The sequence below is a fragment of the Hippoglossus stenolepis genome, chromosome 5 (assembly GCF_022539355.2).
Source record: "Hippoglossus stenolepis isolate QCI-W04-F060 chromosome 5, HSTE1.2, whole genome shotgun sequence".
Classification (NCBI taxonomy): Eukaryota; Metazoa; Chordata; class Actinopteri; order Pleuronectiformes; family Pleuronectidae; genus Hippoglossus; species Hippoglossus stenolepis.
The window spans coordinates 573148-580329 of NC_061487.1; the positions used below are offsets into that span (position 1 = coordinate 573148).

Sequence of the window (7182 nt, forward strand, 5' to 3'; positions counted from 1 at the left end):
AAACGAAGGGGGGTGACAACAGGCAGCGTAGGGACACTGAGCGTATCCGCCATGTCCACCAGCTTCCCAGAGATAGGCATTCCCACAGTAGAAGCTGTAGGAAACCATACTCTGAAATTCTGGCCCAGACAACTTACCACTACTCAGAAGACGACGACAGCGTCTCTGAGTACAGTTTAAAATATGGTTATGACCGAGCACACAGTGACAGCGCCTCTGAAGTCCTCTTGGACTCTGGCTCCTCAGAGCGTTACAGCCCTGAGCCACGACACAGGCGATCCAGAGCTCGTTTCTCACGGCCATAACCAACACAGTGAACCCCTGTACTGACAGTCAGTATTAAGTTCTTGCAGTTAATAGGAAAACTGTTTTGTTAGCAACAGCAGCAAACTTCAAAACCTAAATTCTGATTGAACTTATATACCACTGCCAACTTTGTAAATATGTTTGGATCGACTACTTTTCATAATAATGAAGTCCATACCACACATGTTAGGACATTAGCATATTCTTACAGGAACAATGATAGTCATTTGGATTTTGAGACCTTGAAAAATTATGACAACCTTCCGCAGAGAAACCTGCTGAAGATTAAAATTGTTAAGTCTAACAGATCAGACTGAGTACTACATTGTGTAGGATCCAATGAGTGAACAAAACTCGTGGACATTCCAAAAATGACCTTATCATTGTACGTGCCACTCTCTCGGCATCTTATCTTACAATTTATTTATTGTTTGTGTTTATTAACTCTTTTGCTTCAGGGTGGGCTAACAGCAAAACAATAACCGAAAACAACCCTAAGGCGATCAACCTAAACTTCCCTACTCAAATTAAAGAAACAAAAAGACATGGTACTAACCTAACTCCTCAACCAAAAACAGGGGAAAACATGGCTTAAACAGAAATGCTACCCACCCCTACCAAAACCGGGCTGGTACACAAAGAACAGTTCTTACAACGCTTCACAAGGTGATTCCGGCTGGAGGTCTGGCTGGCAGTGGCGAAAGGAGAGAGCGCAGGAGCTGGGGGAAGCCGTCCTCTTATCCTTCAAGCTTGGAGGCTGGAACCAATCAGCTCCCTGGAAACACACCTACACACTCAGTCACTCATCCACTCGTGGAGCCAGACACACCTGAAACACATCACACCCAAGCATCAAAGCAGAGAGGGGGAGAGAGGGAGGGAGAGAGAGAGATCCACACCACAGGCACAGTAGATAACAGCACGTTCACCAAAGACCACGACCTCAGGGTCGTAACAGTCGTCCAAAATATGTTAAAAACGTCAAAATGTCATTCGAAAGCACCTAAAAAGTCATCTTTGTATTTCGTCCAAAATATGAAAGAAAAAAATGAAAAAAAGTCATACTTCGGTATGTCGTCCAAAATATGTTCAAAAAGTCAAAATGTCGTTCGAAATCACCTAATAAGTCAGTTTTGTATGTCGTCCAAAATAAGATTTTTTTTTTAAAGTCATACTTCGGTATGTCGTCCAAACAATGAAAAAAGAAATCATACTTCGGTATGTCGTTCGAAATCACCTAAAAATTCATAGTTTTGTATGTCGTCCAAAATATGGAAAAAAAATCATACGTCGGTATGTCGTTCGAAATCACCTAAAAAGTCAGTTTTGTATGCCGTCCAAAATATAAAAAAAAAATCATACATACAGATGTGCTGGTTGACAAACCGGCTCGATTGCTGCTGCTGCTTCTCCCTCTCCTCCCCCGTCCTCTGCCTCTTGGTCTTCTCCTGCTGGCAGAACCTCTCTGAGGAGTTGGGGGATGGGGCTACTCTCCTGAGGAACTGTCCTGCTGCTCCACGCTATGTGGCCGCTTGCTGGCTGGGCGCGAAGTATCTGGCTCCCAATCCTGATCTGAATCTACATCAGATGATTGCCTATTTTCTGAAAATAAAGAAATAACAGTCATTTACAAAACTAGATAAAACGTTTCTGCATTCTACACAAACATACACACATACAGTGAAACAAAGGGGCACACACACCTCCCCCACAGCAAAGGGACACACACACTTCCCCCACATCAAAGGGACACACACAGTGAAACAAAGGGGCACACACACACACATACAATAATTTATAAGTTATATATTATAATAAAATACTTAGTTGTCGAGAGTAATGTCTCCTCCATCCAGAAACATGGCCTCTGCCTCAGAGTCAAACGACATTTCGCTCTCTTCGTCTGATATTTCGTCCCCAGACTTGTCACTATCATGCCGAAGACACAATTCCAGGGCTTCTTTGGTCGAGTAATTTGTTTTCGCCATTGTGTAGCTTCTAAAGTCTCAGAAACTCTCAAAAACAACACTTTTTGCCTTTTACGCACGGACGCACGAGAAACTGGTACCAGTTGTTCGCCTTTACGCAGTGACTTCCTTGTTGTGGCTTTATGTTTACACCCTGAAGCGGCATGTCTGCGTGTTGGAAATTTCATTGGCTATACGAAGCGCCAGTCATCAGAACAATCGGTTGCAATTGGCTCAGTCTTTACACGACAGAAGAGGGGCAGGCACTGTCCTTCAACGAGGTCTCTCGTTGGCTATTGTGGACAGGACATGCCAGCTCCTATTGGGTCAAGTGAGCTGTCAATCTAAAGTTCAGAGTGCAGCCTTCATTTTGAAATCAAGATATCGGCTATGTTTACATGTTAACAGGAGTTATGAGGGAAAATACGTCAATAATTACACCTAGCTGCCGGCTAGTTTGAAATGATGCAACAGCAGTCTGTGGGTATTTATTGATGTAATAATGTGTTTTGGACTAAATATGTTACTGGTTGGATCGTCTGGACCTTTGGCAATGTAACAAGACCGTTTTTGTTGGACTGTTATCGATCTGTGGATTACGATGAGGCGTCTTAGGTGAGTGACCTCGATTTTGTTATTGTTCTTTTTTGTTGTTGGTCTGACAGAGGCGTTGATTGTACCTGCTGTGGTGATCGTATCTTGAAATGGTTTGCATCAATCGAATCACAACAATCTTACCTTTCCAAAGAAATGTCGCATCAGAACCTAGCTATACGAAGCAGTTGTGTAAATAACAATGTTTGACGCTTAACAGTCCCGCGGGCCGTCGGATTGTTAAGAGGTTAATCTGGGCAACCATTGACTACTAGTAATATATTTAAACCTGCAATTCTCCACTTGGGAGCAGCTGAAACGAGCTGTAAACACAACTTTGACATATCACCTTTTAAGTTGAAATGGCAAACATGGCAGCAAACAGTTGTACATTTCCACATACAGTGGATACATATCAACATTATCATTCATTTGGAGTCATGTTTCTGTCCACTTGTTGCATCACAATCCAAACTTCCGTCTCTTTTAGCTCTGTTTTTGGTCTCCACCTACTCCTGAGGGAAATATCTGTATCTTTTCCTGCTAAATGTTCCACTATATTCACCAGTTAGTCTACAGCTAACTGGCTGTTTGCTGTTTGGTGCTGAGCAAGTACTGTACAATGGTTTTTTAGAGCTTTTTAGAGCAAAACAGCTGCCTGCTGCAGCCAAAAATGACGCTATGAGAGCACTGAGAGTGAATAAAAACAGTAAACCAAAACAATGAGCTCCAATATCTGTAAAGCTTAGGGGAATTAAAGAGTTGGGTGTTATCTTATCTCTGCGTACATCACAGCGAGCAACAACAAAAAATGTTAAATCGTTTTCTTAACAATTCATTGTGATTAACCATTTAAATCAATTTTCAATTAGCACCTGTGCCCTTGTCATTTTTTTAGGACTGTTGGAGAAATAATGGCTGCCAGCTTGGCCCAAGGAGAACCATATACGTCACCTGCCTCCAGATCAGCCAATAGCAACATTCCATTGCAATAGCTGGGTTTCAACCAGTAGAGGGCAGTGGCTATGCATATTTATAAACACACTATGTAGAATTCAAATACTTTGCACTAAAATGTCAAGATTTGGACCTGAATCTATCAACAACACTACTAAATACCCATATACACTGGTTTTCAGCTGAAAAAAGTGGTTTGGGGGTTTAATCACTCATACAATCCTGTTATCAGGAGCAGGCCATACAATAGTCAACATACCTGTAGCTCGAATTGTGTCATTCTTGAAAAGTTAGCAATATAGCTTGATTGTTATGTTGACAACACAAAAGCTGTTAGCTGTCGGTTTTAATTTCAGGTGGAGGAAGCCACTGAGACAACAATTCAAGGTCTCACAGAGGAGATCTTGAATGGTGGGTACACAGGATCAATCACTTTGGAGAAAAAGGATGAAATAATCCGGTATGTTAGAGGTGCTGGTGCTTAATTGTACTGTTTCACAATCAAAAATGTGTACGTGTGTGTGTGTGTGTGTGAGTGTGTATTGGCATGAAAGTTTCTAGATTTCAAAAACCATAAAAGCTACAACACTACACTTTGGCATCATCACCTGACAACATGGTCAAGCTATAACAATCACTTTTTCATTACATGATTTAACCATCGTCCTATTGAGAAAAAGTCATTGTGTCACTGTATTACGCATAAACGTATGCCTGACCAGACTTTCTGTCAATTTCTTATTCCCTTTAGCTGCTATTGTGCCACAACTGGGTTCCCATGTTTTGGGAGTAAAATGGCCTTTGTTAATGAAATACCATACACCAACTGCTGATTAAAAACATTTGGTGGCTATACATGGCTCTACACATATGATGAGTAATGCTGCAAAATTTGGTTTCATTGTATTCCCAAATAACCTTACATTCTCCAAGAAATCCTTAAGTTTAAGTATTCTGTGATTAACCATGTTTATGCTTGTCTTTAATGTTTCTACATGTGTGTTTGTGTGTTCATGTGATTTATTACAAAAACAGTGCTATTTCCAATTCTGCTGCAGATAAGGCATGGCTAGAAGCTGTATGGCTTGTGTGATATCATGGCCAATTACCCAGATATTTGTCAGCCTTTGTTTGTGCCAGGGGTAGAAATGATACTAAGTGCAGCATAGATACAAGTTTAAGATTCATATTTTCTGTTGCATCATGATAGTCTTTTTTCAGTTCTATATGACTTAGAAGTTGAGTTCAAATGGTGTACTCTGTGTGCTTCAGTTAGTCCTAAATGCGTGACAAGTGCTCTACTTACTTGTTTACTATAAATCTGACTTCTTACACATGAAACTTTAACATCATTAAATACCATAAGGATAGGGGAGGTAGGAGAACTTATCTCCAGAGTATCACTTAAATGGGATCGCAAACCAGATAAACATTAGCATTACTTGGGGATGTGGCAGGATCCTTGTTAGAAGTAAGTATGTTACCAACTGATTAATAAATTATTAGTAATCAATTGATTACTGCATTGCCACATAATCTGAACACTGAGAATTAACTTTTCAGTGCAACATGTAGGTGTTTTTATATGACTGTGCACATTACCAAAATAGAAGGATAATACAATTTAGATAAATCCTCTTTAAAATGAACAACTTTACCCACCTGAGTGTGGTTGAAATACATGGTAATAGGACACTCACCTGAAACCATCTGGATTTCAACAGTACTGCTTCATGCTAAAACATTATACCAAAAAAAGGCAATGTTAGATGCACCCCCAGTCTCTCAAAAGATACAAAATTACAAAATCAATGACTTTGGTAACTGCTACACCTCCCATGTAGTCTACGTGCTTAAACATCTTAGGTACCTCATGAATGATGGACAAAGTAAAGGCCAAAGGAGCTCTGTAGCAATGTACAGTATAATACAGCATTTATAAGGTCCAAAACAATGGATTATTCTCAAGAGGTTTTGGTATGAGGTTGTTTTTATATTGAATCTTCATATATACACTGAAAACTGGATTGTGCTAATGGGTCATCTGCTTTCATTTGACAGGCTGATGCAGATTTCGTCATCTCTGTGTGCCAAGCACAATTCAGCGAGAGAGGCACAAACAAGGAACAGGTGGAAATGACTGAATCATCTGCAGGATTTCATCCAGGAACTGGAGCAAGGTAAAATAATTTGCTGTTTTGTGACTGAAATTCACCAACTTTATTGGTTCACAAAATCAAATAAATCAAATATAACAGGTTCTAGAATATATTACATATTTACAATATCTTGTCAGCTGTAATCTGTATCACCTGAAAAAATTCCATATCGTGCAGTACTTAAAATGTTACAATCGATCTGAATTGCCTCTTATTTCAGATGAAACTGAATCAGGGATGGAGAAAGCTGCACTTCCCTCATTGTCTCCAAAATCATTTCTGCAGTGGATTACAGGGCAAGGCCATGTTCCAGTCCTGCAAGAAGACAAGAGATGTTTCAAAGTGAATGTAAAGTTCAATCATCACTGCCAGTCAGATTTTGGGGAACACAGGATATGCTATCCATCTGTGGCAGCTTGCACTAGCACCATCACCTTCTCTGTTCAACATATGAGATCATAGATCATAGATCACATAGATCAGAGATCACTTTAAAGTAATTCTGGTAGAGGAATTCCACCTGGGACAAGAATTCTCAAGGGTGTAGATTAATAAGTTGTTCATACAACTGTTGTGGCTGGTTTGGTAGGGAATGTAAATGTACAACCTTGTTTATCCGTCAATGTGTTTTCATTTCAGTAGTTCAAGTTTAATGAAATGTAATGTTCAATTGTCATTCACTGTATGACAAATAGTTGAAAAAGTTTTAAGGAGAAACACTGCCACAGATGGAAAAACATTTAAAAATAACACCTCAATTCTAAATATAAAGATGTTTGTTCAATTCTACAAACTGTGACTTGGTCTTTTTCATATGTCTACATGTACAGTATATGGCAAAGCAGTTGGTGCTCAGACTTACCAACATGACAGTTGCTCACTGAATGATTTGAAGACAACGACAGTAAATGTCTCGACCATGGGAGTCTGACAGCTCTGTAGGGTCCACAGCAGCTTGTAGTTCTGTCATATCTTGCTCATTTAGGGGCGTGGGAAGTTCTGGAAGAACAACCCCAGATTCTGGTAGGGCCTCATCATGGTAAAGGGCACTCTCCCAGTCTATGTCAAGTTCTTGCAGATCCTAACATTCAAATAGCAGTGTAAGCAGTAAGTGTGTACCTCAACATTCTCAGCCTAATCTGTGCTGTTTTGCAGCAGGCCCAACTGCCACAACTCCTGAGGGGTGGGTGATGGTTCCA

General features: G+C 40.2%; 1 long non-coding RNA gene across 1 annotated transcript; it reads left to right on the forward strand.

The window, feature by feature from the left end:
* Positions 1-3781: 3781 nt before the first annotated feature.
* On the forward strand, positions 3782-6715 carry LOC118109896. The gene is made up of 3 exons (XR_004696869.2): positions 3782-4284; positions 5886-6004; positions 6204-6715. It is a non-coding gene; the product is annotated as an uncharacterized LOC118109896 (long non-coding RNA).
* Positions 6716-7182: the final 467 nt, after the last annotated feature.